Here is an 18,626-nt window from a genome sequence, read left to right on the forward strand (position 1 = left end):
AATGAAATCCCAGAACTTTCAAATCCTATTTCCCTTTCTTTGCATTAGCATCTTCTCACTGTATCCAATTTAAGAATTAAAATTTAGAGTTCTATATAAAATATAGTCCTGTATAGAAAATATCTGCTTATTTGCATTCCACAAGAAAATCCAGAAACTCATTAATAATGTTTACAGGTAATCCTCGACTTACAACCATTCAAAGGTTATTTATTTAACTTTATTTATAACATTTATTGGCCACCCATCTTACCTCAAGGTAACTCTGGGCCACTTTCAGTCATAAACAATAAAAACTGTACAAAGATAAAAGCATAAATAAAATACTACACAGAACCAAATACAGCAACCCAATTGAAATATGAGTAATGAGGGAACAGAATGGGGGTAGAGGTGGGATCTGTTGTTAACCGATCAACAACCTCCACCGTGATGCTCCCCCACTGGAACCCCAAGCCAATTGGCAGAGCCTGTTCTTTAGGCCAGGGATTTTCAACCAGTGGTACAGGTACCACCTGTGGTACATTGGCACCTGGCAGGTGGTACGTGACCATCCTAGAAAAGTAGCGGGGGAGGGGAAAGAGCTGAACCAGTGGCAGCACAGCACAAGACTGAGCGAGAGACGGCTGGAGCTTCAGGGCTGTCAGGGCTCAGCAGAAGCACCAGGATCAGTGTTTCAGGGCTGTCTGGGCTCAGTGGAAGCGCCAGGATCAGCACCAGGCTCCAGCTGGAGCTTGGTGCTGATCCTGGCGCTTCTGCTCAGCCCAGAAGAAGCGCCGATCAGCTGGAATGTTGCAGCATTTTCAGGGTCTTGTGATTTACATTCAGATGCTTGGCAACTGATTCATATTTATGACTGTCACAGTGTCCCAGGGTCAGTATCCCAGATGGGGGGAAATAAAAACCAAACACCACCCCATCCCACCCCCACTGCCAATCCTCAACAGAAATGCTCACAACAATGAAAACCTCGGACAGGAGGAAGAGCGCCGCCAGGTGGGCAGGCAGGTGTCTTGCTCGGCTGTGGCTTGGGGGGCACTTTTTCAGTGCCATTGTAACTTTGAACAGTCACTAAGCGAACTGTTGTAATTCGAGGACTACCTGTACTTCATCACTTTTTTTCTTTTGTCATCACGTTTTTGACATCTTGCTAGGCGACTGGTGGTACTCGGATATTGCCATATCCTAAAAATAGTACAATGGATGAAAAGGTTGAAAAGCCCCTCTTTAGACTCTTACAGAAGGTGAGAGGGTTGGGATCAACTGCACTCCAGAGGGAAAGATGTTACAATGGCACTGAAAAAAAAATGATTTATGACTGACTGCCACACTTACAAATGTTGCAGCATCCCCATGGTCACATGATCAAAATTTGTATGCTTGGAAACTGGTATGTATTTGGGACAGGTGCACTGTCCCAGGATCATGTGATCACCATTTGTAACCTTCCCAGCCAGTTTCTGACAAGCTAAATCAGTGGGGGAAGCCAGATTCGCTTAACAACCATCTGATTCATTTAACAACTGCAACGATTCTCTTAACTGTGGTAAAAAGGTCATAAAATGGGGAAAACTCACTTAACAACTGCCTTGCTTAGCAATGGGCTAGATTGTGGTCGTAACTTGAGGACTACCTGTATACTTTCCAATCCAATAGATAATGTAAACGGATAAAGAGGCTGGAACTTTACCTATTAATATTACAGTTGTGTTATAACTAAACAAAATGGGACCAAATTTAGAATGGGGGAAGAAGCAGCAAAAAGATGATTAAGTTTGAAAATGGGCAAAATCCTGAGGTTGCAGAGGAAAATAATATCCTTGCATGCTAATGTATTCCTAGAGCAGTATTTCTTACCCTTGGCAATTTTAAGATATGTGGACTTCAACTTTCAGAATGCTAGCTAGGGAATTCTGGGAACTGAAATCCATACATCTTAAAATTCCAAGGTTGAGAAATCTGTTCTAAAGGAGAAGTTGGTAATAGCTCAGAATGTTGCCCAAGCCTTCATTCTAAGCCCCTCCTCTTCTCTCCCAGGTACATGACCTTATAGACCAGTGGTTCTCAACCTTTTTAATGCCGTGACCCCCAACCGGTCATAAGTCGAGGACTACTCAACTGTTGCAGCACCATTTGCAGAATGGGACTTTTGGCGGGCTCAGCAGGGCAGAGACAGCCTGGACAATTCCTATTGGCTTTTGAAAGCCAATAGAATTAGACTCTGTTCAAGAGAGTCTATTCTATTGGCTTTCAAAAGCCAATAGAATAAAAGGGAGTAGCACAGCTAAGGAAAAGGGGAAAAAATGGCGGACTGCGTTGTTTGGTGACCCCCGTGAAATGGTCGTTCGACCCCAAATGGGGTCCCAACCCACAGGTTGAGAACCACTGTTATAGACCTTACAATAAGGGATTAGAAAGAATTCAAGAAACCATGTTCTGTGTGCTTTCCATAGTTTTTTTAATAATCCAATTCTATAGATTTTTTATGCATGACTAATCCAATGCCCTGAGTCATGCCCCTTTTGACTCCAATACAAGATAATATTCACTAATATTATAATAAGTCTATTTGTGTGCCTCTATTTGAACCGATTTAGGGTTTTTCCTGTTTGCAAATGAATATTTATGAATGGTTATATAACATCCCATGTACAAAAATGTTCAAAAAGACATGCTTCTACTTCAAACAGCTCATATTTTATTTTCAATTAGTACTCAGTAACAATTTATTGACCCTGTGTATTTATTTTGAAGAAAATTTCTATTATTCAAAATTATTATGATTTTAAGAACATTTTTCCCAGTATGGTTGAGAAGCTATGAGATTACAGTGAAGCAGCTCTCAGCTATGAAATCACAAAAGAAATACTGCAGACCATTACTTCCAGCATAATTTCAGAATAAAACCATGTCCTTTAATACCAGGAATAGCCCTTACTACCCAATACAACATTAAGCCCTAAGCAATCTATACTCAGTAAAGTTCAGAACATATATTTACCTGATTACAAAGTACTACTATGTATTCAATTACTATGCTGTCCAACTCCAGCTGAAAAGTATGGAAGCTTTTCAAAGAGGGCACTGTATAATGGAGGTTCACCTAACAACTTTGCCCCAAAATGTGGCCACAAAATTCTTTATGGATAGGTCTAAGGGTATGCAGGACAATGTTTTCTTGTAAGATTAGAGGGAGAGATCTTCTAGAGCATGACACATCAAGTGTCATCTCTAACTTTCCTTCCAGAGCAATCAGTAGTAGCACTTCTCTGAAAGAAAGCATGTAAGTATTGGAAGGTAGTGTATCTTTTTTCCCTTAGTTGATTTTCAATAAATTTAGGTATGTACCAAGTAATGGACTCTGCTTCCTGAATCCCTGCACAAGATTCTCCAGAATGAATCTACTTTCAACCTCTAGTTCTCGCAGTGCTGACAGATTCTTTTCCAAATCTCTTTATCAAGGGAGCAAGCAAGAAAGGTAGGGAGAATTCAGAATTATCAGTCTGTTCTTTCTTTTCCCATACATAACCAAACGAACTGAAATGCAGCTGTGTGTGGCTGCTGTTTTTTTTTTTTTTTTTTTATTATTATTATTTTACAACGCAGTTACAAAGGACCGACACGAGGAGCATCCTGCTTTATTCGGGATCATTCTTGAGAGTTTTATGCTTAATTCGTTTTAGCGCGAGAGTTACGCGACAATAGCTTACCTCCGCCACTTCTCCGATTCAATACAGGCGCATTTTCTCGGACAAACGTACCGAGGCAAAAAAACACCATGCAGTCGGAGGATCAAAGAGGATGGCAAGGCTTACTCCCTCTTCGTTCGCCCTTTCCTTTCTCCTCCTCCCAGAGAGGAGGAGACAGCTACAAAAATGATCGCCTTGGAAAGAGCAACTGCAGGTAAGGGGAACAAGCTCTCGTCTAGGCACTAAAAAAAAAAACCCCACCGGCACCAGCTTTGCAAACCACTAAGCTGAGACACCCGCACCCGCTTGCCCTTCCTTCTCCGACTGAAAACCGTGCCCGCGACCTACTCCGGCACAACGCAGCCGCCTCCACGTCCCCGCAAAGGAGAGGCTTCAACCGATTTTGGGGGCGGGGGGTCCGCCTGCCGCCTCGGCCCTCCCACGAGCCCAGACTCCAGCGCCTGCCTCAGACTTGCCTTCCAGCGAAACTGCAACAGGAAGAAACTTGAAAGGGGATCCAGAAGCGACGGCGGGCAAAGGTGGAAAGCTTTTCGCCTAGGCTTAGACGATCCCGGCAACAGCTTGCCGCCTCTTCATTCAAAGTCGCACCTCGACGTCCTCCGAGGAAGGGCCAAAGGAAACTCCCGGCTTTTATTTGACTTTTTTACCTGGTGGTTCCTCCCTTCCAGCCGAGACGTCACGGTTAGCCGCGCCTTCCCCAGTCCGTTGCACACAGCGTCCGTAGCCAGAGCTATTTATAGTCCGCAGCTTCCTTCCAGCAGACTCCCGCCAAGCACGGGACAGAAAAAGTGGCCAGAGAAGCGGCGGCAAATGGCGGGACTCTGCCGAGCGACCAGCTCCGATCCTGTCCCCAAACGCCAGAGCAGCCGCTGCCGCCGCGAGGATAAGTTGCCTGCCCCGCAGCTGCAGCTGCCGCTCGAGCCCGGGGCGCAAGGCAAGGCGCGCGCTCTTCCCCTCGGCGCCGCCTCCTCCCTCCCAAGTCTCCTCCCTTTCCCCTCCTTCCGACAATGTCACCGCAACCCGCAGGAGTTTCCCGAGCGGCACGCGAAGGGGCTGAAGGCGCAGGCGCTTTGGAAGACAGGAAAGCGGGTGCGCCACGCTGCGCCGGGCTGTTTTTCCCTCCTTCTCTCGCTCTCAGGCCCTGCAAAGCAGCTCTCGGAGGTGATCGTTAGTGCAAGAGCCGGAGTCGGGAGGAGACGAACAGGAAGAAGGGGAGGCTTGTCGTTCGCCTCCCGGTGCCCAGAGGGAGCTCCGCTCCTGCTTTCTTTGGACGAGCAAAGATGGGAAAGAGAAAATGCCTCCCACCGCCTCTGATTTCCTGGTGGTGTCCTAGTCGGCAGGCATGCTTTTCTGAAATAGTAATGACTAACCATGATGATCTGATCAAGTTAACCTGGCGTGCAGCTATATGTCCGCACCTTGTCAATATTTTCTTTTCGGAACAACGTTTATGAAACCTGCGATAAACCAAGTAAAGGTTGCTTTCAGATGGATTTCTTTATGATAATTTCATTGGGCATTCAGGTGTTAACGTCCATTATTAATCCTCAGCCTATGTTTTAGCTCTGTTTGGACTTATTTTCTAACAAGGGCAACGAATTAGACTAGATAAACGCCCTGGAGCAGGAAACTGTAGCTGTTGTTTATGAGGAAAAGCTGCATGAACAGAAGGTTTCCATCTCTTTGATGCTTTTGAGGGAGAAACTTATGAATCCTACGGTAGGCAGTTGTTCGTCCATCGATTTCGAGGAAGATCTTGACATCTTATGGGTTATGGGCCATCAATGATGTGTCCGTAGGTGGCTAATAAGACTGATGTTAGCACAGAATGTTCTGCCACATACTGAACAAAGAAATATAGACACTGTTAATTCAGCATTTGCAGCTCTGGCTTTGTGGAGCGCTCGCTTTTCTTGTGCCAAGATTGTCCTTCTGTGTTCATATGTCTGGCAACCCTGGTACACCAAGGTGCGCCATGTCGGTCGATCATGCGCCAGAAGTTCCCAAGAGATGGTGTTAATATCCAGGGACTTTAGAATCCCATAGTAGCCATGCTAAGGAGAAATTTCTTGACAGTGAGAACAATTAACCAGTGGAACAACCTGCCTCCAGAAGTGGTGAATGCTCCAACACTGGAAGTTTTTATGAAGAGACTGGACAGCCATTTGTCTGAAATGGTATAGGGTCTCTTGCTTGTTCAGAGCATTGACTAAACCACCTCCAAGGTCCCTTCCAACTCTGTTATTCTGTTATTCAATCTAGAACTAAGGAGAAATTTTCTGACAGAACAATTAACCAGTAGAATAACTTGCCTCCAGAAGTTGTGGGTGCTCCATCACCAGAGGTATCCAGCAATAGATTGGACAGCCATTTGTCCAGAAAGATACAGGGTTCCTGCTTGTGCAGGGATTGAACTAGAAGACCTCCAAGATCCCTTCCAATTCTGCTGTTCTGATTCTGATACTTTTTAAAGATGTTGAGATTTGCTGAAGATTTCTGGTGGAGCCTTTGACAGTACAGTAGAGACATTTATTATCCTTAATCTCTTCCATCTCTTACTTTGAATCCAATAGGTTTTGTGAAGGTGTATGCAGGTGTGTATATCGCTAGTTGGTTAGTTTTACATCAGAATTCTGAGATTTCAAAGTATCACAATAATATTTCCATCTTTCACATCCAAGCTAAAATGAATGTTCTCATATACTATAAATACCAAAATAAATAGTCTATTTGCAAATCAGACTGAATATCATGCTTTTCTCTTGACTGAATTTCTCAGAATTCTAATATTTTGAGAGATACATTTGCCGTTCCTTCCTTTTTTATGCAAAATATTAAAATCTTATATAATAAACACTCTTGCAGCCTTGTTTTTTATCTTTTCCAGATCTACAATATTCTTTTTAGATACAATTGTTTTATAAATCTGACTAATGATTTATTTTCATCAGCAATCTTACTAGATCAGATTTTTCAAAAGAAATAATTTTCAGCTTAGATTATAAACGTGGCAAATATATTCTTCCTATGGCATTCTATATTACTTAAGGACTGGTGTTCACAGGAATTTTATGCAATATGCCCTTAGACTCTCTGCTAATCTTTTCTCCCAATGAACTGTAGCATGTAAATTTCCCTCACAGATGAAAATCTGTAGTTTTCCAGCATTTATGACCACAGTGATGGCAGCTATAAAAATGTTTGGGCACCATAGGAAGAATCAGTACAGGAAAACTGATTTTTTTTTAATATGGTATGGTTATGCAAATGTATCACTGAGGACTATTGGTTCATATCGTATCGTATGAATATTTTTTTGGTGAGATGCCAACAATCTTTAATATTTTGGAATAATAGTATAAGAGACTGAAGTGTTTGGAAAGACTATTACTGTAGCAAGTAACAGCAGTTAATTTTAATAAATTAGGTTAATATGCAAGCAATGTTATAATGATATGTAAAAAAATACCACAATTTTTCAAGTAAATCTTGGTGGGCACTCAGAAAGAGGACTGTAGGGACATGCAATGGCTAGCTTAGATCACATACCCTAAGATGGAAATGCTGCTGCATTAATTCTGATTTGCAATGCCACACACCAACATACACTTCTTTTATATACAGAATTATAGTCTTTATGGATTCTTGCAGTGTAATGCTGGGAGCTCAGAATTCTACCTAGCAATATTTTATTTGGAGTCCTCTAGCACAGGGGTCCACAACTCCTGGTCCATGGACCAGTACCGGGCTGCGGCATGCCAGCAACCAGGCCACAGAAACAAAGCCCCATCTGTGGGATGCAGGCGGCACACAAAGTCATGCACCCTCCGGTCTGCAGGAACACCTCTCTCCATGGAACGGGTCCCTGGTGCCCAAAAGGTTGGGGACCTCTGCTCTAACAATAAAGAAGAAAAGCAACAGCATATCATTCAACATCTGTATTGATTGTGAATTCTGAGTCTTTAAAGGAAAAGTATTTCTCCTACATTGTGAGATAAGTAATTCTCATAGCAGTAAAGTATAGTAGGACAAATATTTTTTTAACCATTTCTCATTTCCTTCCTATACCTATTTAAAACATTTGAACCTCCCATATTTTTCATTCTATTTATCAAAAAGCTTGGAGAAAGAAATGAAATTATATTTGTACCAGACAAATTTAAATCTGCTCACAGCACAAAGTGGATCACAATCTTGGCTTTTATGCCAAGATGTTTCTGTCCACTCAGAAATGAATGGTGACCATCAGCACCATAAATGTGAATATACATCTATTTTTTAAGAGCTAAAACACCTGAATTGGTCTACTTACATCAATGCATCTTTCATATATTGTATTTTAGATTACAATTTCAACCAGATGCTCAAATGAGACATACTAACTGGAGCTGATGGGAACTGAAATTAACGTTCCTGGTTATAGAACATTTTATTTCTTTCACATTCAAAATCTTTTGCAATCTATACTCCTTTGTACATTATGCTGAGGTTGGCGAGTTTTTGCAAGTTGTTACCGCAATTAAAAAAAAACCCAAGCTTGTTGCTCTTTTCGAGTTCCATGAAACCAGAAAGGTTGAGAAAGCAGTGAGTTTTTTTTAATGAAAAACCTATTTTTAACTGAAATTACAATCAAATGTAACCAATTACTGCTTACAGAATTCTAGGTTAGATTACACAAAGATGTGATATTGACTGTACAAGAAATCATTGAAACAGATAATGAAACAGGTGCCTTATCTGCTTTATGCAGTTGACAGCTACAGAAATGTCCATTATTGTGATGGGTAAAGGTTAGAGAAGTGTTTTAAATTTCAGAGACATATCTATTCTAGCTGGACCCATATGACTGGCTCAGCTGGACAGGATGGATGTATATTTTTAAAAAGGAAATAATATACATGAATTTGTGTTTTTTGACAAATATAAAGGATTGTTCACTGGTATTTGCAAAATGCATTTAAAAGTTATGATTTTTATACTGTTCACACAACTTAAAAGGTGGTAATTTGGTCACCAGAATGCCTTGGGTTTTTTGTTTTTTTTTTATAGTGGCCAAAGCATCTTTCTTTGTTGCATCTTTTACAGCAAGGCCATAGAGAAGAAAGGACCAAATTGATAAATTAAAAATCCTTATGGATCTCAAAAGAATACTTGGGCTGCTGATCTGCTGTTTGGTGGCTATAGTAGTGGAAGAGCAGCAACACTCAGCGGCATCTCTTTCAGGGAACTGACAGCAATGAATTTGTTACAGTGCTTTTTTAAAAAACCCAGTGGGCTGCCCAAGGCTGCTGGGTGGACTCCATGTTGTGCAGGCTTGTTTTAGAGTTTCTTCTGCTATAGAGTACCATATCCAAAATCTTTATTCTCTGTTCACTTCTTTTTCACCCTGTGATCCAGTGAACAAAAATTGAAACCATCCTTCATAGCATTATATTGCCCTAGTGTCTTTTTACTATAATTGCATTCTGTTATTTCCAGATATTCAAGCAACAATAAAAGATATATCAGGACAAAAAAACTTGACAGATTTTTAAGACGTATAAGTAACTACTGTGCTTCCTTCAAGTCTTTCTTCAGGTTATGCTGGTAAACACTTTAATGGTCTTTTAAAATCGGGCTCAATTATAGTGGGAAGATTTGGTTAAAAAGCAGAGTCCAAAGACAAGGGCCATTTGCCCAGGCTGGAACAGAGCCAAGGAACTGCTTAGCTTAAAATGCACTTAAATCTGAAGCCCAGGATTCAAATCAGAGCCCAGAATATAGAAGTTTAATATCAACAGTGTATATCTACAAAATACGGTAACTAGAAACAATTTTGTGCATCTCTTAACCGCTAGGAGGTAATTAGTATGTGGATTCAGTATAGAAAAACAAAATTCAGAACCAAGATTTTTTTAAAAAAATGGATTCGGTGGTAGGACTCACACACTTCACTTAGAAATATCTGCCTGACCGATGCTAGGCTACAAACCATAATTGTATATTTATGATGGGTAAGAACCCCAATAAAATAATTTAGCAAAATCACATTATGTCTTTCTGTAATATCTTAATCTAGCCAATATTTTTTCTTCTAAAAAGAACTGTTGCACTCTAATTGCTGCTTCTGTTGTTTTTGACCATGAGGGACACAATATCCAATTCAGTCACTGTGTGTATAGAATTTTAGCTACTCTGTTAAGACAGAACATTGCCTGGGGTATACCATTATGGAGGTAGTCTACACTCCATATCCCATCATATACATCATACACTATCAACCTTGGAAGGTGGAAGGCTGAATCAACCTTGAGCTGGTCAAAATTGAACTGCTGGCAGTCAGCAGAATTAGCCTGCAATACTGCATTCTAGTCATTGTGCCACCACAGCTCATGTATACACGCTGATGTTTATTTAAACCAAATTTTTATATCAAGGATTGCATGACCTCTGTAGATGCCATATGCTAAATATATTTGTTAAAATATGTTTTTCCCTGACTCTCTTTAGGCATGCAACACAACCCTTAAAATTGTGAATTTTACTGGAATATTTTATTGGCCAGTTAAGAAAGCTACTCTGAATTTCTTCTAAAATACAGGAGAATGTATAAATGAAAAATCTCAAGAATTCTAAAACTTTCCAAAGGAATGAAGAAGATTTTACATATGAGACTCATATTTTTCAGTCATTCAATAATTATAGAAAGCTTGTCATATTATTACACTTGCAATATTTAGCTCTTCTATGAAACTCGTAATAAGTTAACATTCATATCTAATTATTTTAATATCAATTAACCAAATAAATTGTTATTTATGCAAAAAATACTGTTTATTTGTTCAAAAGTCAGAGTCTGTATATCATCAATGTACAGTTTAGATAATCTAATGCATCTAATTCTTTTTAACTAAAGATTACCAAAGGAAATTACAGAAGCAAAACAACATACATGCTTAAAGAACAAATGGCAGATATCTTTTCTAGGTTTGTGCTAGGTCTCTATTATATGCATAACCATTTCCTCTCCTGCTGAGTTGTACGCAGATAAGAGATGTCAGTTGTCAAACAGTATTAAATGAGATATATGCAGCATTGGACTGTGAATTTTAAGGAATAAAATTAGCAGCATGGGACAATATGAAATGTCAAATGAGCTATGGGGGTTTTTTTGAATAGCTTGTTGAAGTTAAAGTAAATCTTCTCAGGATCTGATAGACTGCTGGGAATATTCATATATAAGCTTATACAAAAAATGCAGATACAGGTAGACCTCAACGTACGATCACAATGGAACCAAAAATTTCTGTTGCTAACAAGACAGTTGTTAAGTGAGTTTTGCCCCATTTTATAATCTTTTTGCCACAGTTGTTAAGTGAATCACTGCAGTTTTTAAATTAGTAACAGGATTGTTAACTGAATCTGGCTTCCCCATTGACTTTGCTTGTTGGAATGTCACAAAAGGTGATCACATGACTCTAGGACACTGAAATCGTTACCAGTGTCCGAATTTTGATCACATGACCCTGGGGATGCTGCAACAGTGGTAACTGTGTGAGAAAAGGTCATAAGTCACTTTATTCAGTGCAGTTTTAACTTTGAATGGTCACTAAATGAATGGTTGTAAGCTAAGGACTAACAAATCTGCTTAATAAACTGTCTATGCATGTATTTATTAAATTTATATACCACCATATCATAGGAACTCTTGACGGTCATTGAAAAACACATCAACTAAAATATCCAGGTTAAAATACCATGTATGTTACATTAAATTAGAATTTACACATATGACAACTTTCATTGATGACATCACTATTAACTCATAAAAGATCTTCAGAACAATTTGACATTAAATAATATGCATAGGCTAGTACTAAGGAAGTCAATTTTACTTCCAAGAGAAGACTGTTCCTGTTTCAGATTACCAATTATAATTGAAAAGGTAAACTTCCAGGTGTCAACTCTATAATGAGCGTGGCTGCAGCCATTTGTTTCTTCTTATTCTAGATTGCCACATAGAAGAGAAGGAGGGGGTTGACCAGGTGCTTCATTGGTCAAAATAATCTTCTGTCTCGTGGAAACCAAGGTCATCTACTGTTCCTGCAATCAGGGACTGGGCGTTGCATAAAAAAGTCCAACAAATGAAAATATTGGGGAACGTAGTTGCTTGCATAGTTTTGTAGATGAAGATTATACTTTGTAAGTGGGTAATTGTTACTTGTGTATTCAGACTTGGTTTCCCTTTTGACCTTTCCAATACTTTGTATTAGTTTTTAAAAGTTTTAAGAAGAGACTGGACAGCCATTTGTCTAAAATAGTAGGGGGTTGGACTAGATTACCTCCAAGGTTCCTTCCAACTTTATTGTTGTTGTTGTTGTTATCTTTGAGGAATTTTCAAGCTTGGGAGTTCTGCTTTATTCGTCTCTGTCTGTCGGAACCATGACAACAGGATTCAGTCCCTCTCATTCTGAAAATGGAGCAGCTTCCTCATTCGAGATCACTTCAAGCAGATCAAATCCAATTGGAGAAAGCAGTTTTCAGTGCATTCAGGTGTCAGGCCATAAAGAGTTTATAAGTTGAAATCAGCATTCTGAATTGTAGGTGAAGGTTTGTTCTCCAAGCTTGTGGGTTGGTTTCTGAAGTTTTGTTATCAGGCTAGGTAATATTTTCAGTGGAGCTTAGGGGATGTCAATGTCAATGTTCTTCTGTTCAGGTGTGGATGTGTCAAGCGAGGGTCTTGTGATGGATGTTGTGATGGGTCAGGTGTGAGTCATCAGTGAGAGTCTTGTGATGGGTCTTGTGACGGGGAGATTACATCAGGTCAGGGTCATTGGGAAGTGAACTGCTTTGGGGGGGGCTTGTGTGGGTTGATTGAGAGTTGGGACTGTCTCTGGCTGTGTGGTTGATTTGGATTCTGAGAGGTTCGTAGACTGTAGGTCATTTTGAATTGTACTCCAAAACCTACATGCAACTAGTACAAGTCCTGCAACTCTGATCATGATATACATTAAAAACAACATACAGTATGATCACTGGACTCTATACCATCACAGTTGCTTAATGATCTATAAAGGCCATCCTATATCAAGTATATTTATTGCTGAAAGTATGAATTGCTATAACAATGTCCTCCTACTCTGTGAAAGACCTCTTTTATCAGTAGCTGCAAGTCCTGGAAGACCAGGAGACTTGAATTCTAATCCCACCTAAGACATGAAAGCCAGCTGGGTAATTTTGGCCCTATCACTCTCAGTCCAACTCACCTCACAGTGTTGGGGTGGGAAAATAGGAGGAGGAAGAAGTGTTAAGTATGTTCACTGCCTTGAATTATTTATACAAATAATAAAGGCAAGATATATGAACACACATTGGGTGTCTGTAGGTGGGTGTGTATGGAATCATTCATATATATATATAAGAACTCAGTCAAAAAAGAGGAACCAACATCTTCCCTGGTCCAACACCTTAAAGCCACAGGACATGAAATTGACTTTAAAAATACCAGAACCATTGCCAAAAGTGAACATTTTAATAACAGAATAATCAGAGAAGCCATCGAGATAGAAAAACGCCCACACAGCATGAACAAGCGAGATGATACCTCCCGCCTACCAGCCATTTGGAAACCTGCCCTTATTGACAAACGACTCCCTAACCCCAAAATCTTAAACCCCTCTGCAACTCAGACTAACCTGAGCACAACCAAACAGAACACTCCCCCAGCCAATCAGAGCACAGCCAAGCCCCTAACCATTCAGAACACACCTCCACCCAATCAGAACACAGCCAAGCTCCCACCCAATCAGTTCATACCCCCACTGGCAGTTAAAAGGAAGAAACAGCTAAGACCACACATTGCTGCTCAAAGCACGAAGCTGAAAACACCAGCCTGAAGATGACGAATGGGACTTCGTCGAAACGTCGCCAAGACACTTCCAATTTTACGCGGGAGAAAACCCGAACAACCAAAGACCTACATATATATATATATATATATATATATATATATATATATATATATATATAGTCTCTAATTATGCTAAAATATGAATCCTGGGTAAATCCATGCTATAAAATAATCCGAACACCAGGATAATACTAAAAACAAAACTTGTTTAATTAAAAGCTAAGTCTTTCGTCAGTCAACACTACCGACATCATCAGAGCATGATGCAAGATTGCTGGGAGTCCTTCTTATGCTGCCGGGCGGCTTTGCGCTTGGCTTCTTGACCTGGTTACCAGTCCATCCGTTCTCTCCATCTGGTTTCTTAAAGGGCCCACGTCCTTTATTGTGTTGATGCCCTCCAAAGTTGCTGTTTCCTTCCTCCTGGATCCAACCACTCTCCATTTCTGTTCGCCCACTCTCACATCTGTCATCCTCTCTAGCCCCATTCCGTGGTCCGTTAGATCCTCCCTGGACTGGCTATGTTTGTGTGCATTCGAGGGAGGGGGGTCTATCAGCGGGTCCGGATGTCTATCAGCACAATCCCTGGCGGCTGCATTCCTGCACACATTCCTCCACCCAGGGACGCTGTTTTCCTCCTCAGGTGTCCATGAGTATGCTGTACCGCTTCTAGTTGTCCCCCTCCTCTTGAGGCTCCTCATTACTTGCTCGCACGTTGGGTTCATCAGTTCTTTTGCTCTTTTTGCACACGTGTGGGGCCTCACCACATCACTTTCCATCATAGGTCTCTGTTTTCCTTTCCTATTCACATTGGTAGGATAACCCATCTCTCCCCTCATGTTGGCAGGCATTGTGAAGCAGGTGTCCTATTGGCTATCATCCAACCCCCTTTGTTGTTCACCCCTATCATTGTTTCCCCCTTTTATGGGGTGAGTTGAAATATGCTTATCTGGGATACCTAGGGGGGGAGATGTTTCTTGTTCCTTCTCTGTTCTTATAGGTTCTTTATCCTGTGGATGGGTTATCTCCTCTATTCTTTCTTCCCTCTGATTTTGTGAGGGATGTGCCAATTGTCTTTGTTGTGGATTCAGGTGTTGTTGTTCTCATATCTTAAATGTTTGGTATGCCGGGCAAAACTCTATATGGCGATTGATGGAGTCGCCATCAGAAAGCCAGGCTTCTTTAAGTAGATGCCCCCCCTTAGTAGTGTCCCTAGATATGGGCTGTGCACTATTAAGGTCAAATTCATGCCCATGATCGTTCATGTGGGCCCAAATCTGTGAATGCTGTTCCTTTCTTCTGACCGCTAGTGCATGCTCATGCACCCTAGCTTTTAATCTTTTTGTGGTCTCCCCAACATAGTTACAAGAACAGTCCTTACACTCAATCTTATAAATTATTGCAGATTTTTCTTCATTGGGGAGTGGACCTTTTGGGTGCATGATCTTAGATCGTAGAGTTTGATCTGGTGTATGGGCCACTTTTACATTAAAGGGGACCAATATTCTAGTTCTGATACCCCATTAATGTATGGGAGGGAGATTCGCACATTTTGTGTTGTCTTGTCAGTTTCTTGCAAGTTTTTGCGGGATCTGTACAGTTTACTGTACTTCCTGATGAATCCAGTGGGGTAACCATTATACTTCCAGGTCTGAAACAAATGATTCCTTTCCTCAATTTTGGTCCTGGTTGTACTGCAGTGGGAATTGATACATTTGAACAATGTTCTTATACAGCTGATTTTATGGACCACCGGATGGTTGCTCCCATAATGGAGGGTCCTATTAGTATGGGTCGATTTACGATACACTTTTGTGTGTAGGGTCCCATCTGGTTGGCGATGGACCAACACATCCAGAAAGGCTAACGTGCCCTGGTTCTCTTCCTCTGCTATAAAGCGTATGTCTGGATACACAGAGTTTAGTGCCTCCATAAAATGAGCCTTATGTTGTTTCTTAATAAGCACAAAGCCACCCGGCAGCATAAGAAGGACTTCCAGCAATCTTGCATCATGCTCTGATGATGTCGGTAGTCTTGACCAACAAAAGACTTAGCTTTTAATTAAACAAGTTTTGTTTTTACTATTATCCTGGTGTTCGGATTATTTTATAGCATAGATAGATAGATAGATAGATAGATTTTCATGGGTATAAGTATGCAGGTCTTGGTGTATTCGGGTCTTTTCCCGTGTAAGATTGAGAGTATCTTGGCGACGTTTCGACGAGGTCCCACTCGTCATCTTTAGGCTGGGTCTTCGGCTTCATGCTTGTGTGAGCAAAGTGTGATCGGAGCTGCCGTCTCTCTATATATATTGGTGGGGGTGTGTGGAGTGCTGGCTTAGTTGCTGTAGGTGGATTGGTTGGCTTTATAGGAGCTATTGTTTGTGGATTGTTTGGCTGTTTTGTAACATCCTGAGTAGCTGAGGTGCTGGCTGTGTGCCCATTAGTCTTTTGTGTTTTAATGACCTGGGTAATGGGTTGAGTGATGACATCCTGAGATCTAGTGTAGTGATATCCTGAGTTCTGTGTTGCACCATCCTGGGTGATTGGCTGTGTTGTAACATCCTGAGCTTTGGCGTTGTAGCCTCCTGAGTTCTGTGATGTGATGTCCAGGGCTGAAGGCTGTGAAGTAACATACCGGGCTTTGGTTTGGCTCCGAGTTTGTGGTCTAGCTCTGTGTTCATGGCATGTGTCCGTTTGCTTTGTGTGGGGGTCAGAGGGAGGTGCAGCAGTTGGTGATGTCGTCGTGGTTTGGCTTCTGGATGGTGGTTGCATTTCATCTGAGGGATGGGTTTGGGCTTGGGTTTGGGTCTGGTGAGGGTAAATGGTGGTGGCGTACTGTGTTGTTCTGGGTCCGGTGTCAGTTTTCGTGGCTAGGAACCGTTTGTTGTTTCCAGATGTCTGGTAGGCGGAAGGTATCATCACGTTTATTCATGTTGTGGGGATGTTTTTCTATTTCGATGGCTTCCATAATTATTCTCTTGTTGAGATGTTCAGTTTTGGAGATTAGTTTGGTTCCTTCAAAATCAATTTCATGTCCTGTAGCTTTAGGGTGCTGGAAGAGGGAGGAAGTTTTTTCTTCTTTTCTGACTGTGTTCTTGTGTTCTGCGATGTGTGCATTTATTCTCCTATTAGTTTGTCCAATGTATATGGCTGGGCAGATTTTGCATGGTATTTCATAGACTCCTTGGTTTTCTAGCTGGATCGTGTCTTTGGGGTTTTTTAAGATGTTGGCTATTTTTTGGTCAGTGCCGAAGGCTGTCTTGATATTGTGTTTGTGGAGAATTTTGCTGATTTTATCTGTGGTGCCTTTGATGTAGGCACCACTCCCCCAATGATGGGGTGGGGTACCACACTCACAAGGGGGGGTGGCCACAGGACAGGAGGCACTGGGGGACCATCCTATAGCAATGTGTACCCAGATACATCCAAGTGGGCAAAGAGAGCGACAACAAGAAGGGCAATGATCCCTGAGCTTACAAATATACAGATGGATGCGAGATTATTAGAAGCAATATGGTCAACTTGGGCGGGTAGACCAGTGATGTTTTCTATGAGCAGAGCGCACAAACTGCCAGTCTTATGAGCAGGCTTTCGAACCTCCAGCATTCCACTCTGACAATGTCGGCAGTTAGCCGACGAAAGCTAAGTTTATCAAACAATTATTAGTTTATTAAACAGTTGTTTTTATATTTATCCCGGTGTTCGACTACTTTAATATATATATTTCTTCTTGGTTGTTGGTCTATGTTAATTTTGGAGTTAATCTATGCTCATGTGGGAATTGATTGCTAGTTGTTTCTTTTTCTTTAAATTTGTCTGTTACTTCATGTAAAATTCTGAATAATGAAACTAAAAAAAGAAAAAAAATCAGAATTTTTTTCTCCACATCTGAGTTGAGTTGTTTTTTATGAACTAATATTTCAGTTGACTCTATTCTTTCAGTCACACACATCTGTAAAACAAAGCTCCAAATAAAATATTTCAAAGAAGACCTCTGGGTTCCACGTAGATTTCAGAAGTTTTATTTGAATCCAAAAAATAGTCCAATATTTTGTCTGCAGGAATGTCATATTACATAAAGAAAGATGGCATGAGAAAGTTTAGGAGATGTTAGAAGAAATATATTCTGATGAATATTTATAATTGGCAATGGCTGCCATAGTAAATGTCTATATATATTTATAGTTCCAAAAAAACCCCCACAAAAGTGTTATATTCTCACTATTTAATTTATATTGGCTGAATATATTTTCATCGGTCAGTAAATTAGTTATATCAAGCATGGCAAAAGAATTTGGAACAAAAAATTAAAAAAGCAATCAAAATAACAAAGGCTGACATATCACCAATGAAATCATATTGTTTTGACAAAAGAAATATACTACTTTCACCAAGATTTCAAGAATCCAGTAATGTCAAAGTTAGATCATTCTAGTACTTCAGTGCCAAGTAATCATATATTGGCAAATTTTCCTAACAATATTTAGAACAGGTTTTTCAATTAGCTTTGATAGATTATTACTTGAACCATTTCCATACTTTACCATGTGTGTAAAATTATATCCCTTTTTTACATCTGAGGCCAAATAGTATTTTAAAGAGCATTGACTAATGTTGTAAACCTCTACAGCAATCTGGATTAAAGGGGGGGGGGAACTGAACCAGATTGTGTAATGAAGCTCATCCTGCACCTATTGGCAATTTCTCAAAAGCTGTGTGCTTTTAAGATTATACAGCTACCTTCACACAGCCTCAGGAAAAGACATATTTTGATTTAAGAAGATGCTCTAGGTCACAGGTTGGCAACCTGCGGCTCCGGAGCCGCATGCAGCTCTTTGAGCCTTCCCCTCTGGCTCCCAGCCTCCTTTGCCATTTGCAGACAGAGACAGAGACAGAGAGAGGCAATTGCGCTTCCCTGCTTCTCTCTTTCTCTCTCTCTCTCTCTCTCTCTCTCTCTCTCTCTGTCTGTGTGTGTGTGTGTGTAAAAGAGAGTGCACTCACAGTGTTCTCCGAGGAGCTGAAAAGCTT

The 18,626-nt window shown here is 40.8% G+C and overlaps 1 protein-coding gene across 11 annotated transcripts in view; it reads right to left on the bottom strand.

Annotated features, from left to right (window-relative positions):
* Window positions 1–5,602, bottom strand: part of INPP4B (inositol polyphosphate-4-phosphatase type II B) — a 291,651-nt gene extending 286,049 nt beyond the window's left edge. For 7 of the 11 annotated variants that reach the window (XM_039338942.1, XM_039338941.1, XM_039338940.1 and 4 more), the window contains exon 1: window positions 4,166–5,602. The gene's annotated coding sequence lies outside the window, so the exon portion shown is untranslated. The remainder of the gene's footprint in view (window positions 1–4,165) is intronic. The other 4 variants (XM_039338936.1, XM_039338945.1, XM_039338938.1 and 1 more) reach the window with 1 other exon arrangement.
* Window positions 5,603–18,626: the final 13,024 nt, after the last annotated feature.

This window comes from Crotalus tigris, unplaced genomic scaffold (assembly GCF_016545835.1).
Source record: "Crotalus tigris isolate CLP2741 ecotype Arizona unplaced genomic scaffold, ASM1654583v1 scf7180000017725.2566008, whole genome shotgun sequence".
Classification (NCBI taxonomy): domain Eukaryota; kingdom Metazoa; phylum Chordata; class Lepidosauria; order Squamata; family Viperidae; genus Crotalus; species Crotalus tigris.